The 27,979-nt window shown below is 50.5% G+C and overlaps 1 protein-coding gene and 1 long non-coding RNA gene across 13 annotated transcripts in view; one reads left to right on the top strand and one right to left on the bottom strand.

Moving 5' to 3' along the window:
- Window positions 1-24,100, bottom strand: part of CD2H10orf71 (chromosome D2 C10orf71 homolog) — a 29,359-nt gene extending 5,259 nt beyond the window's left edge. Inside the window, exons 1-5 of one of the 10 annotated variants that reach the window (XM_053206913.1) lie at window positions 23,835-24,100; window positions 23,491-23,600; window positions 9,293-9,524; window positions 4,364-4,467; window positions 3,951-4,117 (exon numbers count right to left, since the gene is read on the bottom strand). The gene's annotated coding sequence lies outside the window, so the exon portion shown is untranslated. The other 9 variants (XM_053206910.1, XM_053206915.1, XM_053206914.1 and 6 more) reach the window with 9 other exon arrangements.
- On the top strand, window positions 8,722-26,671 carry LOC113600217 (uncharacterized). 3 transcript variants are annotated; one of them, XR_008292012.1, is made up of 3 exons: window positions 8,933-9,507; window positions 15,075-21,970; window positions 23,507-26,671. It is a non-coding gene; the product is annotated as an uncharacterized LOC113600217 (long non-coding RNA). The 3 variants fall into 3 exon arrangements; XR_008292011.1 differs by having other exon boundaries at window positions 8,934-9,507; window positions 24,011-26,671; XR_008292010.1 differs by having other exon boundaries at window positions 8,722-9,507; window positions 15,075-26,671.
- Window positions 26,672-27,979: the final 1,308 nt, after the last annotated feature.

Raw genomic sequence — 27,979 nt, 5'->3', positions numbered from 1 at the left:
TTTTGGTTAAACACATCTAGATGTTGCTATGAAAGTAATTTTAAGATGTAATTAACATTTAAATCAATAGACCTTGGGAAAAGCAGATTACTTACTCTCCATGCTGCGGGTGAGCAGCATCTCAAAGACTGAGCTCCCCAGAGGAAGGGAGGATTCAGCCCCCAGTCCTTGGACTGCAGCTGCAACACTGACTCCCCCCTGGGTCTCCAGCCTGCCCCGCAGATGTCAGACCTGCCAGCCCCCATCACTGAAAGAGCCAGGTCCTTAAAATAAATCTCTTTCTGTATGTGCACATCCTATTGGTTCTGCTCCTCTGGGGAACCCTGCCCAAGACAATGTCTAAAGTTCAGATGTGTCATTTTTGCAGAGAGGTCTTCCCTGACATGCCATGGGGGTGTCCCCTCCCCACTTTCTCTCACAGTACCTGGTTCATCCTCTTTGTGGTACTGAGCATAATCTAAAGTTAAGTTGCCCATCCCATCATTATACTGTAAGAGCCAGGAGCTCAGGAGCCGCTAGACTGTCTGTCTGCTCATTGAACTTGTCCTGGAGCCACCCCAAGAGGGCACAATCCCAAAGAGCCTGCATCACCGGGGCCCCTCAACTCTCTAAATTGCCCTTGGGTGTGACCACTGGGAGATGCTGGGTGCAGCCTGGAAAGACCTAGAATCCCTGGCATTTCTCCCCCATCCCTGATTCTGGCTACGGTGTGGGGTCTTGGCAATGCTGTGGTCCTCCCTTGCTATGGCCCCTCCCCAGGCCTTGGTCTCTTTCTGGGCCCAGCAACACTGCTCCCCTTCTCCCTGGGGGCTCCCGGGGGCGGGGGGGATGTCTCCCATTCCTCCTGAATAGCTCCAAGTGCTGGGGTCTCCCGAATTCTTATGGCCTGTTATGGTCCCTTCATTAGATTTTCTTCTTTTTTAAAAAAAATTGTGGTGAAATATACAGGACATAAAATTTACCAACGTAAGCACTCTAAGTGCACAGTTCGGTAGTATTAAGTACGTTCATACTGATGCAACCACCATTCCTCTCCAGAACTTTTTACAACATCCCAGACTGAAACTCTGTACCCGTTAAACGCCAGCTCCACTCCCCACTCCCCCCTACTGCCGACCTCAGCCCTGGCAGCCACTGTCTACTTTCTGTTTCTATGAATTCGATTACTCTAGGCACCTCATACGAGTGGAATCACACCATATTTGGTTTTTTATGGCTGGCTGATTCACTTAGCAGAATGTCCTCAAGGATCATCCATTTCCATCCTGTTTCCCTGTTTTTTTAAGGCTGAATAGTATTCCCGTGTCATCACATCCTTGCCAGCACTTGTTATTTTCTGTCTCTCTCTCTCTCTTTTTTTTTTGTAGTAGCCATCCTAATGGGTGTGGGGCTGTACCTTGCATTTACTTCTGAGTCCTGTCTGAGATGCTGCTTCCGCTGGGGACCCTGGCCGCTTCTCCCGAGGTACATACTTACACTGCCTGGAACAGGCCTGGCCCAGGCAGGAGAAAAGTCAAGGAGCACATGACAAGTCAGCTAAAGTAGCAAGTGTAGACCCTAGCATGGGCCCAAGTGGTGGGCATTTGGGACGGTGAACATCTGGCAGGGTGCTCTGAGTCGTCAGCTGACAGATGACACTGTCACACAGTGGCTTCCTTCCCATCGGCAGTAGAAGCTGGCAAGGCTGAATTCTTCCCTCCTTGGCTGGCTGGTTGGAGGGATAACACTGCCAGGGCTTTAGGGGACGGAACATGAAGATGCTTCCATCAGGGAGGTAGGGCCTGCACACCTTGTGTCCCTGTCCTGTCCTGGCCCCACATGGGGGACAGCGCACGAGGTGTCCTGCCCAGGCCTGAGGCTGCTGGGCCAGCAGCATTGTGTTTCAGTCCTGGAGGCCAGCCTTCTTTGGGGCTTTTTGTTTCCTGTGTCTCGACCACAGCCCTCCGGTGGGTTTCCAGTGTTGACTCATTGGCAGGCAGACCTGGTTTTATGAATGGGAGAACTGAGCGGGCTGTGCTGGAGAGAGGAAGGACCACAAATTTTAGCAAACCCCCAATGCACTCTGCAAAAGCCTCTAATGACGTGCTCCTCAGCCCTGCCTTGAAAATCAGGGCTGCTTCTCCCAGAAAGCATATTACAGGCCTTTTAGGGGGCAGAGGACATCTGCTTCAGCCCTCGGGCCCTGCTGGCTGGCCAGCCTCACTCCTTTCCTCACAGGCTTCCCCTTCTAGGCGGCACGCCTCTGGTCACAGGGGTGGGAGCATTTGGATGTCAGGGAAAGTTCTGGCCTTTCTGATCAAAGGAACAATCCCTGTGGTCTCCACCCTGTTGACGCCCTTTCTTCCTGCTTCGCACGGGGACACAAATCCTGGAATGGAGTGTGTTTGTTTGCTAGAGCTGACACAACGAAGTACCACAAAGTGCTGGCTTACACAACAGAAAGTATCTCCTGGTGCTAGAGGCTGGAAGTCCCAGATCGAGGTGTCAGTCGGATTAAGTCCTTTTGCAGGCTGCAAGGAAAGGGTCTGTTCCAAGCCGTTCTTCTTGGTTTGTAGATGCCCATCTTCTGTGTCTTCTCACTGTCTTTCCTGTGTTTCTCTCTGTCCAAACTTCCCCTTTTTATAAAAGCATCAATCCTTTAGGATTAGAGCCCACCCTAATGATCTCATCTTAACTAATTACAGCTGCCATGACCCTATTTCCAAGTAAGATCTCATTCTGAGGTCCTGGGGGTTAGGACTTCAACGTGTGAAAATTTGGGGAATACAACTCAGCTCACAACACCGAGGCCTTCAGTTTGCAATCTTGAGGAACGAGCAATGACAATTAAAGACCAATATGCTGAGGACGACCTGGTGGGCAGGACAGTCCTGGGTCATCAATGACATGGCTGAGTGGTGAGTCTGTGCCAGAACTACCTGCTCTGGATTTGTGTAATTGGGGTGGGGCGGGGGACTTTAGTGGCTTCGACCACGGTGAGTCAAGTTTTCTGGATCTTGAGGTCCTGCCAATACAGTCAGGGAGGCTTCCGGCATCCTGAATGCTGGGGTCTTGGTCTTGGCAATGGCTGTGCTCCGTAATGGTAATACTGGGGTTTCCATACTTCCACATTTACGTGAAAATAGGACAGTAGAGATTTAAATTTAGAATCTTAAAGTAAGCAACTCCCAGCCAATTAAATACCACCCCCATTAGCAGATATTTGTTATTTTTTGAACGCTCAGCTTCCATCCATCTCCTCTGAGTAAAAGCACTTGATAACTTTGGGGCAATTTCCTGTCTCCGCTGTGGTTCGTCTTGGTGGGGTTGAAAGTTCAAGGTGCCTGCCGAGATCTCCCCAGGTCAAGAGCAGACGTGAGACCCAGGCCAGGCCCTTTGTAGTGTTTCTTCTAAAGTGATGCCGGGATGGAAATGTGCTCGGACGTTCTTTCCAGCGGCAGAGCTGTCTGCTCACTCTTGCCCAGGCTGGGACTTCACCATTCACCTGGAGTCTGCAAGGGCTCCATTTTCCTTTTAATACTCATCTATTTCAGCTGAATTTGCCCAGTTTCTGTTTCTGTTGTGCATGGCCAAAGAACCCTAATTGATTTTGGGTTGTGTCATAATTCCACACACTAATAAAAGATGTTCACTGATATTTGGACTATTCAGAAAATACAGTATTTTCCCCTTATCCATGAGGGATACATTCCAAGACCCCCAGTGGATGGCTGAAAACTGTGGGTGGTAATATCGAACCCTGTCCATACTATGTTTAACCTATGATAAAGCTTACTTTATAAATCAGATGCAGGAAGAGATTAACAACAATACAATAGTATACAATAGTAAATAGAACAATTATCACAATACAATAGTATACAATAATAAGTAGAACAATTATCACAATATACTGTAATAGAAGTTATGTGAATGTGGTCTCTCTCTCTCAAAATCTGACTGTACTGTACTTACCTTTCTCGTGATGATGTGAGATGATAAAATGTCTATGTGAGGAGATGGCAGGGAGTGAATGACGTGGGCACCGTGAAGTAGGGTTAGGCTATTACTGACCTTCTGACTGTATGTCAGAAAGAAGGACCATACATGCTTCCAGACCGTGGTTGATTGCAGGTGACTGAAATCGCAAAAAAGCAAAACCATGGATAAGGGGGAGCTACTGTAACCACATTTCTCCTGCCTTGGGAAGAAGAGAGGCCTTTATTCAGATAACTTCTTCAATTCTGATTTGATTTCCCTGGCTTCAGATGGGGCAGTCATAAATTTGGTTTCACCCTCCACCTCTCCCTCTCGTCTCCCGATGTCCAGTGGAGCCAGCACAGCGGCTGACAACCGAAAGTGTTTCCTTGGGTTGGTTCCATACCTGTTATGGCAGTGGGGACTGCAGGTGCCTGCCTCGCTGGGTTTTAGGGTCTGTCGTTTTAAAACTTCTTCTCATGCTTGCATTCACTGTTATCATTGCCCCATCTAGAAAGAAGAAAAATAATATTAGTGGACCCAACTGACCAACTGGTCAAGCACATACTGGGTGCAAAAGATGTCTTTAAATGTCAGTAAGACACTTGGCTTTGAAAGCGAACTGTCTTACTGACATTTAAAGACACACACACACACACATATATATATATATATATATATATATATATAATATATGTCTATATAATGTATGCATATATATATGTGTATATATACTATATATGTCATAATTATATTATATATTATATATCTATATTATAGAATATCTAAATATATTATAATTATATTATATAGTATATAATATAATATATATGTATATATATAAATACACATGTATATGTATATATTTAATCTGAACTTGAGATTAAATATTATATATTATAAAATATTATATGATATTATAATATATAATATAAAGTGTATTATATATTATTATATATTATAATTATAATATATATATATATATAAATACACATATATATGTATATATTTAATCTACACTGGAGCTCAACAAAATTCCAGACATAGGCATTTTTGGTGAAAAACAATATAGGGCCAGTATCTATACCTTCCAATCTTCATTAACTCATCTCTGGTCCAAGGAATCTTCAGGAACCTGTACTAAGCTGTTGGGATTTCTAATACAATTGGCGCAGTTGTGAATTATTTTTTGCTGGTCATATCTGACCAAAGGCCCTTTCCCATGTGGAGTCATAACTCAGGTTTTGCAGTAAAGAGGACTGGCGTGGCAGAACTTGAATCCACTCAGCAAGCTGTAGCACAGTGTTCGATTTATTGTTGGCAGGAGGCTTGAGTATCTATTTTGACAGCTAAAAGAACCGAAAAGCTGCCCAGGAGAATTCGAAGAGTGTACAGAATAAAGTGTAAGCTAATTAAAATAAATCCATTATGCAAATTTTAAATGCAGACCACTGGGGCTTCCTCAAGACCTTCCACACCTCCCAGCTCCTGGATAATTGATCTGGTCCGTGGTAGTTTATTAATAATATTAATAATCATACTAACTCAGATTTGTGGAGCACATTTCTTTGGAGGCTCACAGAGGGCTTTGTGTCTAGCACCATCTGTCTGGCCCCATCCCTGACTCCTAGGCTGTCCTTTGTCCTCACACCACGCCGGGTTCCCTATTTCAAGCTCATGCCGTATTGTCACAGGTCACATATCATAAGCCACATATCCCGGGAATTGACGGTAGCTTCATATTCTTCTCAACTGGAAAGAAAATCCCCTGAACCCAGAAAAGAAATCTTTAAACCCAGAAAAGTAAATCAATTACTTGCCTTTGTGGACTGAGCTTGTCAACATGGAAGCAATGCTCAAACTAGGCATAGAAAAGAAGGAACAAGAATGAAGGAGACATTCCACTGGAATGGAGAAGGACTGCTGACCTTGGATATTAAGACCATCTGAAAAATTCATATTGACCCTTTTGTGTCACTAGATAGTTGGTCCATTTCATTGCCTGCCACTCCACCGAGATGCAGCTCAGAGATAAGGACGAAATCAGTCCATGTGGCATGTGGCCGAGAGGTAGATGTAGAAGGATGTGGTGACGTTTATTTTGTGAACACTTAGGGAGACTATCACTCTGTGCTTGGATTCATGGACTCACTGTCATTGCTGCTGAAACACACTTTTTAGAGGCTGACAAATCTGCCCCACTCACTGCTTTGGGGACTCCCTTGGGCTATGCAACATTCATTCTCAGCACCGCATTCAGGAACAGCTCGTAAAACTCAAATCTGTTCATGTCAGCCTCTTTATTAGAACCCCTCAATGGTTTCCCAGTTTTCAAGAGTGAAAATCGGCCTCCTTAACAAAAAGCCTTCCTTTCCATCTTCCTCTTGTACTATTTCCCCCCCTTGGCTTTCCAGAGTGTGCCTCAGAGCCTTTGCACACATTGTTCCCTCTCCCTGGAATAATTTACTTTCACCTTTTCCCTATTACCTGCTTAACTCTTACGTATGCTTCCGAACCCAGCTCACAGGACCCTTCAATAAGGCAGCTTCTTCAGGCTATTGTAAGTCTCCCTGTTATACGCTTTCTTATCTAGCCATACCCACTCCTTTGCAGTAGTTAATATAATTGTACTTAAGTAGTTAACTGGGCAATTATTATTTAATGTTTGTCTTTACTGATAACCTGGGCGCTTCTCTGTGGCTGTGTCCCTGTCTGGCTGGCTCTCCAGGCTACCCTCAGGGAGCATAGCGCACAGTGCAAGAAACATCTGGTAAATGAGTGAGCAAATCATTTTACCTCTGTCATATTATTCACACTGCTGACTGGCTCAGCAGGACTTATTTCATGGGAAGTCAATTATAATTCGATTAATTCCAGAATTATCACAAATCTCAAATTAGTGAATTTGAATTCAAGTGGATTTAATTTACTTTTTGATTCCCAGCCCTAAAATATGTAAAGTCTGCCTGTGGTAAGAGGTGGGAACAGGTGGAAGAGCTGTCTTAGAGATAGCTCCCAGGCTGGCACGCTGGAAGGCGTCCATTTGCACCATGGCATATACCATTTAAGTTAGGATTGAGTTTCAGGTTAATCCGGGAGAAGTAAGAAGCAACTTCATGACCTCTCCATTTTCCCATTTGTCTTGTTAATTGCACTGAGGGCTCCAGTTGGGGGATGACTTTGATTCCCTCCGGAGGGCCAGCATCCAGTAAATATTTGTTGAGCACATTAACTGGGGTGTTGTTTACGGTCACATCACAAATAGTCATTAACTGATACATTATCTAAATCGTGGGTGCCAGCAGATGACATGTTGGCCTCTGCCCTGTGTTGTACAGGCCATCCTGGAGAACACCCACAGCACTCTGTTTCCTGGTCCTCCCGACACTCCGCCTGCTGATGCCAGATGCTGGGAAAGCTGGCATCGGGTAGAGCGGGTTCTGCAAAGCATCAGGATGCACAAGGGGTTTGGGGTACCCCGGCAGGAAGTAGTGGACTAGACTTTCCCGTTCAGCCGCTGGGGCGGGGTAAAGGGGCTGGTGACACGTCCATCGTGAAGACTTGCTTGGTGGGGGAACTGGGGGCATGTCTGCACCCTTGTGGCCTTCAGCCTGGGAGAGTTAACACTTGAGGATGTATTTTGTTTTTTCCTTATTGCCAGGGTCATCTTTTGGGGTCAGAATACCTATCAGACAAACCACATCTGAGTGTGCATCCTCACGAATCAGCTTTTTATCCTGACGTGCAACGAAATGCCCTCTGCACAGTCATCACTAGGTTCTGTCTCTTCTGAAATGTTTTCTCGTGTGGTGCTGTTTTCTGTGCCACACTGAAGGATGCTGTCGAACCATCGTGCACTGGAATATGCCGACTTCTGCAGATACAGTTTCCTCTCTTCTGGTCCCTTACAAATGCCTCTGCGCGACCCCAAAGGCCCTCTTGGTGGCAGAGCTGGGGCTCTCCCCATGCCCGCCTCTCTCCAGGCCTGCGGTGCACTGATGAAGGAGCAGTAGGCCCAGGTGACTCTTGGCTTGGCTCCTTGGAGTCCTACCCTCGCTGCCGGCCATGTCTGTCTGTGTCCCCCGGCCACCGACTGCTGACTGCTTCCTCCTCAGCTCTCCTCTTCCTTGTAGAGTTTGGTTTTTTTTCTAACGGCTTTATTCCACTGTAACTGCTGTAAATCCATCTTTCCAACAAGGTCTTGAGCTCCTTGGAGTGAGAGCCCCGACCTGCTTCGTCTTTGACTGAGAGGATCGCCGGTGCATGGTGGTCACTCGGCACTGTTTTCAGCTGCTGCAGCTGAATGCGCTTCCTGGCTCGTAAGGGTGTGAGGACCGAGGCTTGCTGCAAGTGTGTGGTGTGGTCGCAAGAGGGCCGAAAGCTCTGCCACCCCGCGGTCTCCTCGCCTCCCACCGGACTCCTGGCTGGAGCCCGCCCAGGCCTGAGACGACACGCAGCCCGACTTCTGCTGGTCTGTCCCAGGCAGTGTGGATAGGAAGTGGCTGGAGGAGGGGACTCATACCCCTCGCCCTCTGCACGCCCTTCTCCAGACGCCCTACATACCGCTACTCATCCCAGCCCCGTGGCTGAAGAAGTGTGACAGGCCCCCAGAACCGGGGCCCTGCTCGGAGACCCCAGCTCCAGCACCAGAATCGTCCGGGTGGCTGTGTGCCATCGGCTTCGTTTCCGAGATGAGACCATTGGAGCCTCAGAGAGGTGAAGCGAATATTCCCTGCCACACGGCTGGTGAGAGACAGAGCTGGGCGTAGGACCCAGGCCTGTGTGTTCCTAGAGTTGGACACAGAAAGGGAGGGAGGAACTGCCAGTTTGTCATGGCTGGGTTGCCAGACTGAGCTGATTAAAAATACAGGACACCCAGGGAATTTGAATTCCAGGTAAACAACCGGCTTAGTATGAACGCGTCCCGTGTAATCGTTGGGATACACTTTGTATCAGAGTTCTCCGTAAAATTAATCATCACATACTTAAGTTAAAAACACGTGTTCATTGTTTACCTGAAATTCAAATTTCACGGGACATCCTGTTTTTTATCTGGCAACCCGAGGTCCTCACGACTTTTGGAACCCAGAGCGGGTCACCCTCGGCGGAGGCCAACGCAGTGAGTCAATACAGGATGACTCATGTCTGCACGTCACCCTGCAGTTCGGGACACATGTGTTTGATTCCCATCATCTCTATGAGGTGGGGTGAGCGGGCCTGAACTGTCACCATTTTCTAGGTGGAGAAGGAAAGACACAGAGAGGTGCAGAACGTTGTTCGGTGTCACACAGCCTGTAAAGAAGAGAACCGAGGCTGGGATTCAGCTCAGGCTCACCATCACTCCGCGCCTCCTCCAGGAAGCAGTCTTGACCCTCTGGTCCCTGGGCTCGGGTGCAGATGGGCGTGTCTTGGGCTCGTGGGCTGCAGTTCAAGGGGGGATCGAGGGCCGGGATGGAGAAGAGGAGGGTTTTTGTTTCTCATCACCTCCCACGGATCTTCTCAGCTCCAGTTTTCGTGAGAACCACAGGAATGGACGTGCTGATTCAGCTGGTGAGCAGAGGTCCTCCCTGTCGGGGAAGGCAGACGGCAGGCAGGTTCGGGTGGGCCTTGCAGAGCCGGGAGGGATGCTCTCCAGCTGCTAAGAAGGCCGTTTCGTTCTCCTCTGGTTTCTGTCTTTGCACAGGAAGCCACTGGGGTTTGCTTTGCTGCTGGGTTTGACCACTTGCCTGTAGTGTGGTTTTTTTGAGCCCTGGCTCTTTGGGTGGATTTAATTACCTTAATTGAATGGTGTTTTCACTTCTCAGCAAAGCGGAAGCAGGAAGCTGGTGGAGATGACAAGGGTTGGCTTTATCACACCCAGAAGGCCCTAACAAATTGGAATTGATTCTTCTTGGTATTCTTTCTGGGTGGTTTTTTGAGATGTTGAGGTAGGCATGCCTTGAGGAGCAGTTCAGCGTAGCGAACACGACAGCCCCCTGTCTGTGTGCTCACGGGCCTTGTTCTAGTCTGTGAATGCACAGACGGCCCACAGGCAGCCTTCCCCACCCACCCCACACCAGGCCAGTGCCTTGCTCTGGACCCCTGCCCAGAGCCAAGCTCTTTGACCTCCCTGTGCCATTGCCAACAGCCCTCCCGCTTGGCAGTTTCCGAGGGAACGCCCTTGTCTACATCGTATATTTTACAAGGTGAACGAGGGTGGCAAAATCGACTTCCTCAGTTAGGGTCCTTCGGAAGGGGGAGCAGGGCACGTGCCTGTGTTCACTCATTCCTCACTAAAACCCATCATCCCGCGCCTTACAGATGAGGGAACTGAGGCTACCTGGGTTACTCGCTGTGTCCTAGGGAGTGCTGGAGCTGGGATTGCGAATCTTTTCTCCAGGGCCCTGCTTCCTGGCCCCATGATGATTCCTCCTCGGCTATCCCCAGTGCGATGATTGCTCTGTCCTTTTAACTTTTGGAAATTAGAAATTTCAAGGTCATTACATTGTGCTGGAAGAAAACATGGGTTCTCATAAAGCAAACTTGAAGGTCTTTTGTGCAATCATTCGCTTGACAACTATCCCCAGAGCCCTACTGTGTGCCACCCTGTTCTGGAGCTGGGGATACGGCGGTGGTAGGACTGACCTGGGCTCTGGCTTGTGGGACTCAGGTGAATCTCCACGGACACGGGGCCACATATACCTCAGATTGCCTCAGATTGGCTTCCATTGGGCAGGGTCTCTCATGCATGGAAAATGCAGGTTTGATTTGCACACGGGTCATTGTGCATCTGGTTTGGCCATTTTGGTTCCACTCGTCTGGAGTGAGCAGGGGAAGAGGGTGGGCCTACATCCTGGCCTGGTTGAATGGCCCCAGCCTAGGAACTAGACCTGGAAAAACAAAGGCTCTCAGACTGACCCCACTCTCTTGTGCCCTGGGAGAGGACAAGCCTGGCTTCCTCCAGCCCCAGGAATACAGTGTACAGGAATGCACCAGGGGCCCCAACGGCAGCACTGGCCTGGCTTCCCTGAATCGCATCACATGTGCGAGGGGTTTCCAAGCCCTGCAAAATGTAGGAGTCCAGGAATCGCAGGGAATGTGGCTGGAGGAACCAGCTTGGCCAGGCGCGTTGGACTCACAGAGCCAGTTGTGAGCAGGTGAGCACAGCTACTGTGGGCATTCTGCTGCCCTCAGGAGATAGCCAGGGAGGAGAGAGGCTTTCTCCCTGGAGCTCAGCTCAGTCTGAATCGCATTTCCTTCCTGAGTCACCAGTCTGCCGTGTCTGGACGGGACATTTCCTCAGGGGCCTCTGAGCATTACCCATGTCTGCAGCTAGAGGTCAGGGAGCCTGGCATAAGGAAGGCCAGGCCTGGTCTGAGTTCCCCACACTCCCAGTGGAGCTCCCAGTCGCAGGATAATGGGGGAGAAGCAAGATATAGAGGCCAGGGGAGGAACGAGAGAGGTGGAAAGAGGGGCTGAGTTCAAAGACCCAGCAACTTGACCCTGCTGGCTCCTGTTTTGTTCCCTGGTTGTGTGACCGGGGGGCTGAGTAATGTTTAACAACTGGCTGTCCAGGGCAAAGTTCCTGCTTTGTAGCACCGGCTGATTTCAGTGGCTGACACCCAACTGCTGACCCAGTATTGTGGCAGTTGGTCTAACATACAGATAGTGGACCATCCCATGTACGGGGCCTCCGGGAGCCTCTGGATTCTCACTTTGATAAGGATCCTTGGGCAGGGGTGCCCATTTCTGGTGGCCGGCCACTGTCGGGGAACACTCCTTGGAGTTCCCAGTGGCCAGATGTGCTAGACTCAGCCAGAGCTGTTTTTGGACACCCCCTTCCACCAGCAAGGAGATCAGGCCTGGCATCCCTGGGCTTTGAGAAGCAGATCCACCAGGTGCTCTCGGCAGATGGCCTCAGTGGACAGACCAAACTCAAACTCCAGGGGCTATACTGACCATCAGGCCAGGGCAGGGCAGTCTCTGGAAGGGGGACACACAGCTCTTTCAGAAACACAGGGGCCACCAAAATGGTGGGTCCACCTGGGTCTTGTCCAGGCTCTGGTGCTCGTCTACATGCCCTGGGTATAACCTCAGCTAAATTACAGCAAGTCTTTGAGCCTCAGTTTTCTCATCTGTAAAATGGAGCCAATGTTATGCACCTGTGTATAAATAACGGGGGTTCTCAACCTTGGCACTATTTGCTGAAGTTCCCTGGGGCAGATTTGGCACTGGCTGAGAACTGCTGTTGTGGAATCAAGGAGAAAACATTAGCCCAGCCACTGGAACATCATTTGTGCATTCATTCATTCATCCGTTCATTCATTCATACCTTCCACATTTCCAAGAACATCTTGCCCTGAATTCTGGAAACGGTAGGAACTAAAATGAGCTAGCAATCAAATAGGCAGTTCTAGACAGTAGAGAGAGCTGGAGGCCTGGTACCAGGGCAGGGTTGTTCTTGAGCAAGTCACTTAACTTCTACCTATTTGTAAAACAGGAACCATAAGAAACAAACTGGCTCTGCCCATCCTCTTTGGGCTGCTCCCCACGCTGGAGAGAGCTGAGGAAAGAAAGGGTCCTGAAATTGGTCCCTGAGGCAGTCACTACCTGAGTCCCCAGGTGATTAGTGCCACCCGACTCCCCAGGTCCTGGGTCCTTCCCCGGCCAGGGGGACACCGCCCCAGGAAGAGGCCCATTGAGCCCCAGCCACCACAGAACTGTGTTTTACCTTTTGGCCACTGGGCATGAAGGGAGCTATGTGCGTGCCTTTCTCCACATGTCTCCCAAGAGTGGAGGTTTTTGACACCTGCTTGTTTTTCACTCAACACAGAGTAGGAACTACACTTCCCTCACAGCACAGAACCTGCTCAGAGACATATACAGTTGACCTTTGAGCAACATGGGTCCACTTATACGCGGCTTTTTCCATAAATACAGTATAGTACCATACATGTGTTTTCTCTTCCTTATGCTTTTCTTAATAACATTTTCTTTTTTCTAGCTTCTTTTATTGTAATAATAGAGTACAGGCTATATATGTATTCAACTGTTTATGTTATCAGTAGTTAAGTTCTGGGGGAGTCAAAATACACGGACTTTTGACTGCATGGGGTGGACATTGGTGCCCCTCACCGCCTCGTTATTCGAGGGCCAACTGTAGATCAAGGAAAATTCAGGAAGCAAAATTCACTCTGCTTATCTGTACTACTCTGATACCTTCTGTTCTATCCTTCCATTTAAAAGAAAACCTATTTGCAATTTGGTAAGTGATTTTTATACCCAATAATGAGTTCTGATCTGCAGTGTGTTTTATAAACTACTCTGGATCAGTAATTTCAGGCATTCCGGGTTAGGCTCAATTGTAGTGACGTTGGGCCTTCCTTTGGATGGAGAGGTGGAGAGCTGAGGCACTTGCTGTGCCTGGCAAGTTCCGCCCAGATGCATGTGGGGGAGGGGAGGAGACCATCTCAGGTTTACAGGCCAGGCCTTGCCCTTGCTTCGGCGCTGTGTCCCCAGTCCCTGCACAGTGCCTGGGCCTTTGTCAAAGGAGCAAATGAATCAATGAATAAGAGACATCCCCCTGTACTAAGTGCCTGGCATAGGACAAGTACTTCATATACCCCAATATTATTGATTAATGTTTATTATTATGTAATTAATATTTGCAACAACCTTGAAAAGCGGCAATTACTCTTGTTCCTTACAGAGGAGGAACCTGGAGTCTAGAGGGGTTTACTGCCTGAGGGTGTGGGGTTTGAACCCAAGGCTGCTGGGAAGGAGGGGGTGCCTACAACCGGCATTTAAAGGGGTTCCTCCAGGAGCTTCTGAAATGCCTCATGGAGGCTGAGGAGTTCTGCTCAGGACCATCCCACCCCTGGCCACCCGCAGCCCCCACTCTCCTGGTTCTTGCCCTCAGGTCTCCTAGGAGCTCATCTCACGACCTTGGGTCACAGGATGTCCTATTGCCAGCACCCCATCACACCTGACATTCTGCGTATGGTGCAAAGGCTGTGAAAGCCTGCCGTGCCCCTTACTGGCAAGCATGGCTCTCTTGTTATGAGCTGTGGAGTCAGGCACACCAATAACCTGATTATACCCAATAACCTGAACTCCACCTTGGGGAGCCTTGTCCAGAGAGGAGGCCCCTTCAGCGGCTCCCAGAGGAAAAAACACTTGGATTTGTTGGGAGGAGGGTGTCCCTTGGCACCCATCCTGTCTCCAGCCCCTGGGAAGAGAACCAGGAAATTTGGGAGAGGGCACCCCATGAAAGCATCCCTGGAGCATTCCAGGTTTGGGCAGGAGAGGAGGTTCTGGGCAGGGCACCCAGATCATGGGGTCAGGGGTGCTGCAGCGTTCACCCATCTGTAAATCGGAGCCATGGGGCTGGGTGGCAGAGGCAGAGAAGCAGAGCTGGGAGAGCCTTCTGTGAGCATCAGCACCCTGCTGGACAGTTCCAGGCATCTGCCCCATTTATGCAGCTCCTGCTACCCACCACACACTTGGTATCCACGGTCTTGCTCAGTGGTCACAACCAGAGGCAAGCTAGGCAAGGTTCACGCCAAAGGAATCTGAGGTGGGAAAATTGAGGGTCAGAGAGGTTGAGGAACTTGCTCAAGGTCACACAGCGAGAGAGCACCAGAGTTGGGATTCAGACTCAGGTGTCTGTGCTACCTGACTCTGCCCTTCCTATGCAGCCAAGGCAGAGAGAGTCTTTGGGTTTCTGGGGGCCTCCATCTGCCGTGGTGTCCATGCAGGGTGGGGAGTGGCAGCAAGCTTCTCTCTTAGCACCTTCTCTTCTACCTTCTATGGCCCTCCTCTTCCCATCAGGGAGCATCCGCTTTGGCAAAGCTAGACCTGGCTGTCCTTCAGGGAGCATACTGGAGGGTGCCATATTCCCTGTCCCTGCACAGCCAGGAAGGCATGACTTTATGGGATCGGGGAGGGGCCTTGCCTGGAGAATCAGGAAGTCTTAAACCCAGGAATTCCTAAACCCCTAAACCCCATGCGCACGCATACACACACACGTATACACACACACCAGAGCCTGGCTGTCCCTGGCCTTCTCGCTTCCTGCTGGAGGTTGGAAGTAGATGGCAGATGCCTGTTTGGTAGATGACAGCTGTCCTTTCTCCCAGGGGCGTGGCAGTGGAGAGCCCCGCTCCTCCAGGGAAGGAGAGACAACTTCCTTGCCATGAGGGACTGACAACCACCCCGCCTTCTTCATGGAATCCCTCATGGGATGCTTTACAGTGGCAAGAAAAAGAATTCAGATGTGGCCACCCAGGTTACCCTTCTAAACATGAACCCTGAAGAATGTTCTTCAGACAAAGTTATTTAAAACCACAGCTCCAGTCGATGTGAAAAGATCAGCTTCTTGGAGCATTTCCTACCATGTTTGAGGACAATGTGGGGACCTTGTCCCCTTTCCTTCCCTAAGGCAGGGGTCCTTCTCAGGGCCCCAGAAGGCTTGTTGGAGTGCTGGGCCCCACCCGGGAGATGTCGACTCGGGAAGTGGGGGTGGCGGTGGGGCACTGGGGATGCTGGTGCTGCTGGTCTTGGGACCACACTAGGGGCACCGCTGCCCTAAGCTGGAGGCTGTGCCCCTTTCTGGGAGGTTGTGTTGATAAGTCATAGCTCTTGGGCCACTTGGGCCACATGGGTGTCAACCCCTGAGGTTTGGACTGCGTATGCCTCGCTCTAGGCCCGGCTCTGGGGAGGCTGTGCCTGTGTGGGGTGCAGAGATGAATCAGAAACACTGCCCTCCTCAAGGGACCATCCCCTGTGAGGGGAGAGCAGGCAGAGGTGAGTGTGAGCTGCCCGTCCAGGAGATGGAAGGAAAGAGGTCTCACCAGGCGGGGCTTGCATGCAGGCAGCCGCGAGAAAGCTTTGGCTGCCAGTGTGTATGTGTGTGAGCACCCACCCGGGTCCCGCCTGGGCACACAGCAGAGGGTGGTGGAAAGTGCCCGAGATTGAGAGTCAGACCAGGGCCCCCCTTTCCTAGTCCTGTGTGACCTCGACAAGTTACCTCCCCTCTCTGAGCCTCGGATCCTTCATCCGCAACAATAGCTACCTCACCGGGTGGTTGTGAAGGGCGGGGGTGAAAACATATCAGGAGGCCCGAGGACACTTACGCAGCATAAGGACTCAATACATGGAAGCTACCGCCACTGAGATCTTGGGCTTTTGAAAGCGCAGAGAAGGAATCCCCTATCTACCACTGCGTAACACCCGCCAACAGGATTGCCGAGTGCGTTAAATGAACACGTGTGTGTAAAGCACATAGTAGGTGCTCACTAAATGCCAGCTGGCATCATTTCTAATCTCCAGAGGGGGGCAGTATAACATAATGGGAAGGGCAGACACTGATGCCAGGCCCCCTTGGACATGGCTCCTGGTTATGGCAGCTGTGAGTGGCCCTCCGCAAATTATAAACCCTGTTTGTGCCTCAGTTTCCTCATCTGTAAAATGAAACTAACAGTAGTACTTGCCTCATGGGGTCGTTGTGAGGACCCAGTGAATTCACATCTGTGAGGTGGCTGGCAGCTAGGCACGATCTGTAAATGTCGCTATCACCCCCACCACGCATCCTGCCTAACCTAGGGCCGGGACATGGTGGTCACTAGGACAACACTGCCTTTCCCCAACGTAAAAGGGAGAGAGAAGCAAGGCAGTGACTGACCAGTGTGCCCAGGGGGCTTCCCTGTCCTGGGATCCACCCCCAGGTGTGCTCTCTCTGCCTGGTTTCTCTGCCTTAGTAGACCACTCCGCTCCCTCACTCTTAGACTGGATCTTGGCTGACCTTGCACAGCATTGGCGCTTGTAGGGTGTTCCCCTTAAACAGCGCGTCTGCAGCTCCTGGGCAGGCCCCCAAAGCAATTTGGGGAAACCTTCCACGCTCAATGACAATTTGGACTCCCGCCCTTGCCCTTGAGATTTAAATTAAGATGAGGTAAATTTACATTAGGTAAAATCAAGTAAAGTTTTAACCTCCTTTCTCCCCCTCGGGAGGGGCTGGTGGGGCAGAGCAGGGCGTCCTGGCTGATGATGGTGTGCACGGAGTGGTCCAGATGCTGCCCACGTTGCCTTGTGGGTGGGAACATCACTTCCCTCTGGGGCTGAGTCCTCCACCCCACGTGCTAAAAGGTGCACAGACCCAGGACACAATTTGGTATGAGAGGGAAGGTAATAATGACGTGTGAATGTCCAGTGGTCACTGTGAGGATGGGTCAGTCCTCCATGGTGCCAGCTGCTCTACAGCTGAGCAATAAACATGAATCAGCTGAGCCCTGATTCATTGGGGTTTCTCTTTCGTGACCTCTGGAAGGAAAAGATCCAAGTTGCAGTTTAAGCAGGAGAGAAACAAATCGGCAAAGAGGGCAGTTGCGGAAACAGTCGTCATATTTATTGTGCGCCTGGTACTTTTCATATGTTTGCTCAGTTAATGCACGAAGGAGCCTTTGAGATGGGTTCCCATTGGTTGGTAGTCCCATTTTACAGAGGAGGAAGTTGAGGCCCAGGGGCTTGCTAAGAAAGGTGGAGCCAGACTGAATCTAGATTTGCCCCACCCCAAAGCTCCTGCTGAGCACCTCCAGCAGGGCTGCTCGGAGTAGCAGGGAACTTCTGAGGCTCTAAGGGAGGAGCCTGTCTGGGCTGCAGGGCTTCTCTGAGGAAAGTTTTGACTCTGGTAAGTGGACTGGACTCCTCATAGAGACTCATTTGGATGTGGAAAGGACATGGGCTTTGGACTCAGGTCCCAGGTTTGCATCTCAGCACCTTATTCGCTGTGCATCCTGGGACAAGTTACTGAGCCTCTCTAAGCTTTGCGAAGGGGATCCTGAAACCTACCATACTGGGCGACCTTGGCAGTAAAACCCGGACAATCTTTGTAAGTGCTTTGCACGTGGGAGGGATGAAAATGGTGGGCGCCCAGGGAGAGAAGTCGTTCACAGCTGGCGGGTTTAGCCCAGCGGGTTTGAATTCTGACCCCTTGACCTCCGCGGCCTTTAGGCTTGATCTGCCTCAGAGAAGGGCCGACAGGGCCAGGTGAGGGACCAGCTAGTGGTCCTGCATGTGGCCAGGCTGCCCCAGGAGATGGCAGACCAAGGGGAGGCTCCAGCATGACCTGGCTGTCGCAGGCGGGGCTCAGGGGCACGAGGCCTGAAACGAGCCTCCACAGTCAGCAGGGAGTGCGGAAAGCACTGGGCCACTCAAGCAAATCTCGGTTTCCTCTCCCCCTTGCCTTCCGTTAGCTTCAGGTGAAGGCTTGCAATCCCTCCGTTAGCTCAGCCTTGTAGCCTTGCGTAAGCTCAAGCCCATCCTGGAAGGGGCTCCTGAGGGACAGAAGGGGCCAACTGAGGCAGGCACCAGCATCCAGGCTGTGGAGCCCCCGGGCTCTTGCAGGCATCTCTGTGGGATTTGGAAGCTCTTCTAGGCCCTAGGCGCCTGCACTGTGCTCATCCTCTCTGGGCCAGAGCCTTAAGGGACGACCACGCAGAGAACAGAGGACACAGGGAAGGTGTCCTCACTTTCACGTGCCGTGGTCCAGAAAGGTCCCTTGTCCTTTCCTACTAGGAAAGGGAGGTCTGTCTGTCAAGTCCTGGGGAGAAAGCCACAATTGGTTGACCCTCTTGCTGTCAGATTCCCAAACATTCTGACTGCCGTCAAGCTCTCCAAGGCTGACGGATGCAGGCTTGGAAAGGAATGCACTGGGCACCAAGCGGTCTTCTGTCTCCCACCTGAGAACCGAGGTCAGCCGACAACTGCTTTGCCTCCACCTTGAATAGGAGACGTGCAGCCCCCTCCAGGGAACGCGCCCTAATGATACTGATGACTTACGTTGTGGGTGACACATCTCAGCGGTGCTCCACGTTCTCCACGTACCTTGACGGATCCCCTGTCCTCTCCCCCTCCATCTGTCCTCACTAGCTTGTGCAACCCCTGGGAACCAAGTAGAAATGAAGAGGTATTTGGGGTCCTCTCAACCCACTGAATGAAACATACAATCGAGTTGTAGGGTTACAGATTGGCTGGCTTCGGTGAAATGTGGTTTAAACCCTCAAATGGAAATGAAACTGAGACCCTGTGTAGCCTGTTGGGAAATGTCAGCTCTGATGTCTCCGTGAGGGCCACCTTTCTCTTGAAGCCCTTTGCATCTCTCCAGCAACCCTGCTCAGACGGAGTGAAATCCCAAGAGCCAGTGAGGAAGATGGCCCAGCCCTGTCTCCACTGGCTGGCAGGTTTCAGTTACTGAGATTTCTGGCATAGGCTAGAGGAAAAGGGCTATTTCCAGACTCGGGGTTTCCCCTTTCTGTAAGGGTCTCTAAGGCTTCTTTAGGGTCAGGAAAAAGAAGCAGAAGATGCCAAGACACTTGCCTGCACACTGGTGAAAAGACACCGAGGTGGGTGCATTCACCTTCTGAGGACTGGTAGCCTTCTGTAGCCTTCCCTGCCTCCTCCCCACACCCCTTCTCCCCAGGTTTCCAGGGGATCCAAGCCCCTGTTTCCAGGACCCAACATCCCACCAGCCCTCTTCCTCCCAGTAGACACAGTTGCTCCCATCCCAACTGGCTTCTGGTCACCAAACAGCAGGCACAATTGTTCTCCTCCCAAAGACCCAGGGGCAGAAACACGCTGGACTCGGGTCACCCGGAGGTGTCTATTTATAAACCATCCTGATAAGCACAATCTGCCCTGCTCAGCCCAGGCCACACTCCACAGCAAGGCTAACCTCCCAATGGTAAACTGAACATTTTCTTTACCAGCCAGACTGGAAAAACCAGCCCTGAGGAGGGGCTGGGGCTCCAGAGCTGGCCACTGGTCCTGAAGGGTCGGTCCAGCTTACAGGCTGTTTTAACAGCTGGAAATTTCCCTCCTTTTTTTTTGGTGTGGGTACCAGATCAGCCCATCTCAGGAGTGTTCTCATACAGCAGGGGTCAGCAAACTTTTTCTGTAAAGGGCCGCATAATAAATGTTTTCCTCATTGCTGGCCATATGGCCTCAGCCTTGGTAGCTATGGGCAAAATGGAAATGAACAAGTGTGGCTGTGTGCCAATAAAACTTTATTTACAAACCAGGTGTCTGGCCCACAGCCGTGGTTTACCAACCACTGTTGTAGAGGAAGCTGGAATGCTGGCAAATTAAACGTGTGTTTAATCTACTTTCCAGGATTCTTATACTTATAGTCTTTAAAACTATTACTTCAAATAGAGTTCATTATAATTGGGTTAGATGCATTGAGAGAAATGGCCTATAATTTAGTTTCAAAAAATAACTTGTATTTACTAGAGGAGTTTTAGGTTAACAGCAAAACCGAGCAATTTAGTGAAAGGTATAGAGATTTCTCATATATTCCGTGCCTGCCTCCAACCCCCCCCCCCCCATATACATGGCCTCATCCATGATCAACATCCATGGGAGGGGTTTATAATCCTAAATAATAATTAAAAAATTTTTTTTAACGTTTATTTATTCTTGAGAGAGAGACAGACAGAGACAGAGTGTGAGTGGGGGAGGGTCAGAGAGAGAGAGGAAGACACAGAATCTGAAGCAGGCTCCAGATTTGGAGCTGAGCTGTCAGCGCAGAGCCTGACGTGGGGCTCGAACTCACAAACCGTGAGATCATGACCTGAGCTGAAGTCGGATGCTTAACCGACTGAGCCACCAGGCGCCCCTAATTAATAATTTTTGAAGGCTGTCTAGTTTTCCACACAGATTCAGTATTTACTCTCCTCAGCGATCAATTCTTCTTTCGGAGAAAAGAGAGATACGGCTTTAAATATGGCCAAGCGTGAGTCTGGTCGAGGACCCCCAGGGTGTGGGAGAACACTGTGGGGATTTCCACGTTCGGGAGACACATACTCTCAGAGTCCACGGGCCAGAAACGTCCCAGTGCACACTCGTCCTGGCAACGCATGACCTGGGTTCATCCACAGGCTTGTGCCTGCTCAGCCCTGCGAGAGCAAAGTGCCCAGACACACGCACGTAAGGACGAAGTCACACACATCCATCTGCACCCTGAACGGTGTACCCCTCAGGGTCCACACGGAAATCCAGCACCCCGCTGAGAACCTCAGCCCCCAGCGTGCCCTTCCCACTCACACCGCCCTGCCCGGCGCCCGGACACAGAGCTCCAGCCCCGACGGTGCCGGTGGCCCAGAGCAAATGTCCCTGCTGCGGGGAGCGTGAGCCTCCCTGCCCACGCCGAGAAACCAGACAAGTGTCTGCGCCCTACCTTCCGCTCTCCGCGTATCCCAGCTGCTTGCTCTCCGGCCTCCCCAGGAAGGGGGGACAACCCTGACTCTTCCAGCAGCCCGGCTCTGCCCGGCAGCCGGAACTTCTTCCCTCGTTCGCTGGCTGCCCAAAGACGAGAGGGCCACGGATGCAAGACCCAGACCTCTTATCTTTTTCACAAACCTGCCCACCTGAGGAAAATCAGTGGCCAGAAGTTGTCCAGCCACTGGAAGTTCATGAAGTGTGCCTACATAGAGACCCAGCCGGGGGAAACCAAATGGTGTTCTTGGTGGGGAAGGAGGCAAACAGTCCGCACAGCAACACCCGCGTGGTGTCAGGTAACAGTCAGATTAAACAAACAGCCTCACCAGCTATTTTTACATCCAGATCGGCCACTGGTAATAGATAACTTGGGGAGTGAGAAATTGCTTGCCGCTGAGCTGGACCCTAACCATGATTCCAACTTCAATCCAGAATGATTTCTAAAGCTATTTCAGCACCCAGGTTCAAATACAAAGATCCCAGGATGCGAAGGAAAACATTTGTCTAGGGAAACGTTAAAAACACGATAGTGTGAGCCTTGGAGCCAGCGCCCGGAGGCCTGCTGATGTCCCGGGGGCAGAAATAGCCCGTTTCATCATCGCCTTGGAGGACCGCAGCCTGCATTCCTCGAGTAAGGAGCCGCGCTCTGCTGTGCTTTTGGAGCAAAATAACACGCCCAGCTGCAGGCTGGGGGACGGCCAGGCTGGGATTTCAGGGTGAGAGTTTCAGAAGGATGAGAAATAATCAGGGAAGAGGCAAGGTAAGTGCCCACTTGGTGAGCCTGGCCGGGGCAGGCCTCGTGGCGTGTAGGGTCCAAGTGCTGGTGGATGGGTCTCGTTCTGCAGCTGAGAGATCCCCTTCTCCGTCTCTGGGAGGGGCTGGCCCAATGGCCACTTTCAGGCTTGGCCTGGGGTTCCCTGCTCTCCAAACTGCCTGCAGACCCCCAGACATCTTCCAACCCCTTTGCATTTGTTCATGCTGTTCCAACACCTGGGAGCCCTCCCCTTCCCTTACCCTCCCCAAGTTGGCCCTGTGACAGTCTGCTCACTGTTAGGATTTAAAGCAAGAGCTCTTGTCTTTCTTTTCAAGAGCGTTTTTTCGTGCTCCCCTGCCTGTGGACTGGGAAACCCCAGGGGCTGGTCCCCACCAGGTGCCCCGCTATTTGAAGTGCTCAAAGCCCCCGAAAGTCTGCACCACACTGTATCTCTGTATCTATTGGTGGACTGCTTCCCGTCCACCCCGCCCCTGTGGGCTCCTCACAGCCAGCAACCTCTGTCCCAGCCCTAACTCAGGGCCTGGCACCACCTCCAGCCTTGAATCTGCTGGTGGCCAGGGTCACAGGGACCTGGGTCTGTGAACGTCAGTTGGAACCAAGTCCGAAAGACTTGGTTGCCCTGCAGGTGGAGGGGTCTGACCACTAACAGCAGGGTTATCCAGTCCCCTTTCCTCCCCAGAGCCTTAAAACTTACTTGCCTTTTGCCCTGGGGACTTAGGACCCGACTGCAGGGACTGATCAGTATTCAGAGATGGCTTAAGGGAGACTCAAAGCGAGCCCCTTGATTTTACCCGCCCCACCCGCCTCCCCTGCTTGCCAAAACCAACACTAGCCAACCTGGCCAATGAAAAGAATCAACTTGAAATGTGAGCCAGCATTAAAACCAAAGCAAAGCAAACGAAACAACACAGCACAGCACAACACAAGAGACTCAGAGCCCTGGCCCCTTGTATTTCCCAGCTATTTGACACCAACCAAATCCCTTAACCTCTCTGTGCCTCAGTTTATTCATCTTTAAGATGGACAGACTGCCTATGTTCTGTTGGGTTGAAGATCAAATCAATTTGTGTACATGTATACGCTTGTATACGGCAAAGCTTCTCAAATGTTAATCATTTTTTGGGACGATTTTGTCATGCCTTCAACCGCCCGTACCATCACTTACTTGTTATATTTTTGTAAAGAGAATTCAAATCGACTTTAAAAAAAAAAACAAACAAACCAGAGCTTTGTGGTGAATAACAATACCTGTAAAATCAAGGGTTTGACGTTCTAGTTCCTTTTTTTCCCCTATTACACATTCAAGCACGATTCACAGCCAGTTCGCACGCTATGTGTGTATGACCCAGATCATTTTGTTCCAGATTTTAGGGAAGCCTGCATCACGAAATCTCGTTTTATGGGGGAGTTTGCTTTGGGGTGTGAGTAACAGGAGGCAAAGCAGGGCCCTGGTCTTCCTAACCCGCTTTCCTCCCGCTTCTCAGCATGTTTCTTCCCCAGCTTACTTTTAATTCTTCCCAGGTGGACAGCATGACCGCATGTCTGGTTTGGAGTCTTAGAAGCGGTGAGGTTTGCAGTGTGGCAGGACCTGGCGGTGTTTGCTTCAAGTGGCTGCCTGAGAAAAGAAAGACATGAGGGTGACCCAGGGAACTTTCAGGGGGCAGGACAGTGGCTGGCAGCTTTGTTAGCGTCAGCAGGAGGGGTCAGGAGAGAACAATAAAACACAGTTGACCTGGCAAGAGCCCGGGCTGGGAGCAGAAACCCTCAGAGCTTGGCTGGGGGCCCCATCCGGCTAGCCTGACCACAGCTGACCGCTGTAGAATCCCATTTCTCCCAGAATGGGCCCTACCTGCCCTGGGCCATGGATTCCACATCTGGTTCCGGTCATGGTGGGCACACCGGCGTGGACCACCCCAGCCCAGAGCACAGCCAGAGAACTCGGCCCAAACTCTGGACCAGGAGCTCGAGGTGAGCTGGCATCTTCCCAGGGGACGGGCCCAAGCAAAAGTAACCACTCTCTTCCAGTCCAGGAGCCGTGAGCTGCGTGGAAAGAATGTGAATGAAGACACAATTCTAAATGTAGAACCTCGGACGCTATGTGAGCTGGCTCCCTAATCAGCCAGAAAAACAAGGCCTGCATGTACATTCTGCAAGAGCATAAATAAAGCTGTCCTCAGGCGGCGTGCTACGGCATCCCATCCTTGCGGTGACGTCGTTGGCCCCCACTCTCAGCAGAACCTCTGCGACATTGTGGGAGGTGCCCAGCTGCCTGACTGCATGGATGAAAATGGCCTTGCTCTTGCCTGGACACACGCGATGCTTACTGACCTAACCCTGCAGCAAAATGACTCTGGTCTGCCTCTGTGTTATTCAGAAATGTTCAAAAGCTGCTAATGAGGACAGTGCAGAATTTCTGGTTCTGGGTGTTTGAAGTCATATCCCTGCAAATGGCATGAGGCAACTCCCTCATTTCTTCCACCATTGTGGTTATACTGGACCACTTGTCAGGAGGTTTTCTTCACTAGTGCTCAGCCTTCTTCTTCTTCTTCTTTTTTTTTTTTTTTTGATTTTTTTAACGTTTATTTATTTTTGAGAAGAGAGAGACAGAGGGTGAGCAGGGGAAGGGCAGAGAGAGAGAGGGAGACACAGAATCCCAAGCAGGCTCCAGGCACTGAGCTGTCAGCACAGAACCCGACACGGGGCTTGAACTCACGAACCGCGAGATCATGACCTGAGCCGAAGTCGGATGCTGAACCGACGGACCCACCCAGGTGCCTCTTCTCAGCCTTCTTTAGGAGTTGTTCGAATAAACTTCTTCAGAAGGGTGGAGCATTTCCTGGGCTTAATGATAACAACAAGATAATAATGTTAGATAACACTTATAAAACCTTTACTTGGTGCCCTGCACTGTTTTGAGTCTTCACCCAAATGAACCTATACACTGTATACTCTTTATCTCCGGGCCTGGCACCATTTTGTTCGATCCCCATGGACTGCTACCTGCCAGGGAGCTAAGCAAAGACACGATGAGGAAACCAGTATTTCCTGAGCACGCATAATGTGCCAGGCACTGCCTGTGCGTTCTTTCACTAAATCCTCACGCTCTCCTAGTGTGATATCTGTTCATACTCGCTCTTTACAGATGGGCAAACTGAGGCTTGCAGAGATCCTGGATGTCGTTCAGCTAACATTGGCACTGAGGTTGCAGATGAAGGTTTGTCTGTCTGCCTGTCCAGTCTGTATATCTCTGTTGCACCCGCCCCCCCCCCCCAACCCCCAACACAAGCACTCTCCCAGCCCAAGTCCGGGGAACATGGCTTCCTTCCATCCACCTGTTTTCCTTGCTTCTCTCTGGTGAGAGAGCAAAGTCTGGCCAGGGCACCTCCTTAGCTACTGATTTGTTATGGGAACCAAGGGGATTCTGTGCCTCAGTGTTGGCACAGTGAAAGTATATCCTCAGGGCTGATGGCAGGATGGGTCGTCACTGTAAGGAACATACTTCTGGAGCTCAGGCCCCACTGAGCTGCTCACCTGCTGAGGGGCCTGAGCACTCAGACCCCTCCTTTCGAATGGATTTTCTTACCGGGAACTCTGGCTTGGCTCCTTTGTGAAGGGTTGTTACTTGATAATGCATGTCTGGTGCCTAGCTCAGAGGGGTTGGATTTATCGAGGCGTGTGTTTGGGGAGACCCTGTTTATGGCCCACAGCTGGAAAACAGTCCACTGGCTAAGTTTTCTGGTACACCCTACCCTTCTCTTCCCACTCCACCCCATCCGCTGCTCTCCTGGCCTAACCAGCCCGGTGCCAGGATGGTGGTATCACAGTCACCTGTGAGAGTCCTAAGGAGAGTCGGAGGGGCTCTCCTCAAGGCCTTCCCCTCGGAATTCTTTGCTTTGGAGTTTCCAGCGAAAGATTTCAATGTAAGAAATAGAACCTGTGCTGTGAAATGAAGTAAATCCAGTTTATGAAAATGCTACCAAACACCAACAAAATCATGGTGGCCTAGCTGAGAGGTCGGCCGCCAGTGCCTCTGGAGTCTATGTAAGTCACCTCTCCACACGGAAGGATCTGGCAGTCTAGAGTCAGGAGGAGTTGGGGGAGGTGTGCTCTACTGTCTAACATATGGGTCCACAAACTTTTTTTGTAAAAGGCTAAAGTAAATGTTTTCAGCTCTGCAGAGGCCACATGGTTTTTGTCACAACCGCTGAGCTGGGCCATGGAAAGTGGTCAGAAATGATCTGTAGACAAATGGGTGTGGCTGTGTTCCAATAAAACTTTATTTATGGACACACAAATATGAACTGTATATCCTTTTCACGTATCATAAAATATTCTTGTTTTGATTGTTTCATTTAAATAGGCAAAAGTCATTTTTAGCGTATGAGACTACACAAAACCACGGGCAGGACAGATTGGCTCACAGGTCCCACGTGCCGACCCCTGAGCCACTCTGTCCGCTTCAGCCACCACCAAGCCCATGTGGCTAATGAGCACTTGAAACCTGGCTAGTCCGAACTGAGACATGCTATAAGTGTGTAAATGCACCCTGGATTTCCAAAGCAATGCCAAAGAAAATAAAAAAAGTGTAAAAGATCTCCTTTCTAATGCTCTGTGTTGAACGGTGTATTGAATCTTGGGCTGATATGATGATACTTTGCATGTTGTGGCTTTAATAAAATATTATTAAGATTGTTTTCACATGTTTCTTTTCACTCTTTTAATGTGGCTACTGGCAAATTTCAAAGGACACATGTGGGTCACGCCGTACCTCTAGCGGGCGGTGCTGGGCTGCTTGTCTCCTGGCTGTGACCCTGCCCCTCACTGCCGCCTACATCCATGAGGCCAGTCTGTCCTGGGATCAAGGCTGATGTGCTCAAGGTGGAAATGTCTGAATTTCTCCATCGTCAGTTGCTCTGCCTTCAGAAGTTAAGCAAGAAATGTGTATTCATAGTTCACCAGTATTATTATTATTTGGTTCTTCCATTGTCTGTAAAATATTGAACCTTAAGAAAGAAAACTTTCTGCTGATGAAGAAAAATGGGGATAGCTGCCATTTTCCAAGCACCTACTGGATACTGGGTTAACTGTCCCATAGCCAGCGTATATTTTAATTTTTACAATAACCCTTGGAAGTGGGGGGTGGGAATCATTCCTGTCTCCATTTCCAGATGCAGAACAAAGTCAAAGAGGTAAAAGTCCCTTGCCCCAAATTATATAACTGATGGCAGAGCTGGTTTCAAAGTCTGGTCACCCTGTCTCCCCAGACTGAGTATTTTCCTGGTGCCATAATCACTAAGGTGTCTATAGAAGCAGGGCCTCCTGGAAGAATTTCTTCTCCTTACAGTATAGAGAGGTGGTGGATGGATCACACAGAGCAGCCGGGCTATGAGGGGAGAGGATCTCAAGGCAGGGCTGGGGTGCAAAGCCAAAGTACACTCTTTTGCTGCTCTGCACCCCCACACATTGCCTGCTCTGTCTGCCAGCTGCAGCTGGGGAGGAAGGCCTTTGTTTTTTGGTTCCATACCCATCTCTGACCCAGAAGTCAGATTGTTCTGACGTCCGAGAGGGACCAATATAAGCATCTCTTCTCTCAGTCTGGTTCTAGCCATACTGGCTCCTTGCTCCCCTTCATGTATGTAGCTCCATCCTGCCTCTGGGCCTTTGCACCTGCTGATCCTCTGCTAGAAGCACTCACTCTGTCCCTGATATTTACAAGGCTGCCTCCTTCTCCCCGTTCAAATGCCAGCTCAAGTGTCACTTGCTCAGACAGACCTTTCCTGACCATCCCATCTAAAGACTCTCACTCTTAGCCTCAGTCATCCTCCAAGACACCACTTTGTTTATATCCTTCATGGCATTAATCCCTAACAGGACCCTCTCCTTCTTTGGTCATGGATTTACGTTCTGTCTAATGCAAGCTCCAGGAGGACTTTTACTCTGTCTGCCTTCTCCTCCCCTGCTCCTAAGCTGTGCTAGTGGATGAATGGGAGGGCA

The sequence above is a fragment of the Acinonyx jubatus genome, chromosome D2, assembly GCF_027475565.1.
Source record: "Acinonyx jubatus isolate Ajub_Pintada_27869175 chromosome D2, VMU_Ajub_asm_v1.0, whole genome shotgun sequence".
Taxonomy (NCBI): domain Eukaryota; kingdom Metazoa; phylum Chordata; class Mammalia; order Carnivora; family Felidae; genus Acinonyx; species Acinonyx jubatus.
This window is presented reverse-complemented; position numbering and strand designations above follow the sequence as displayed.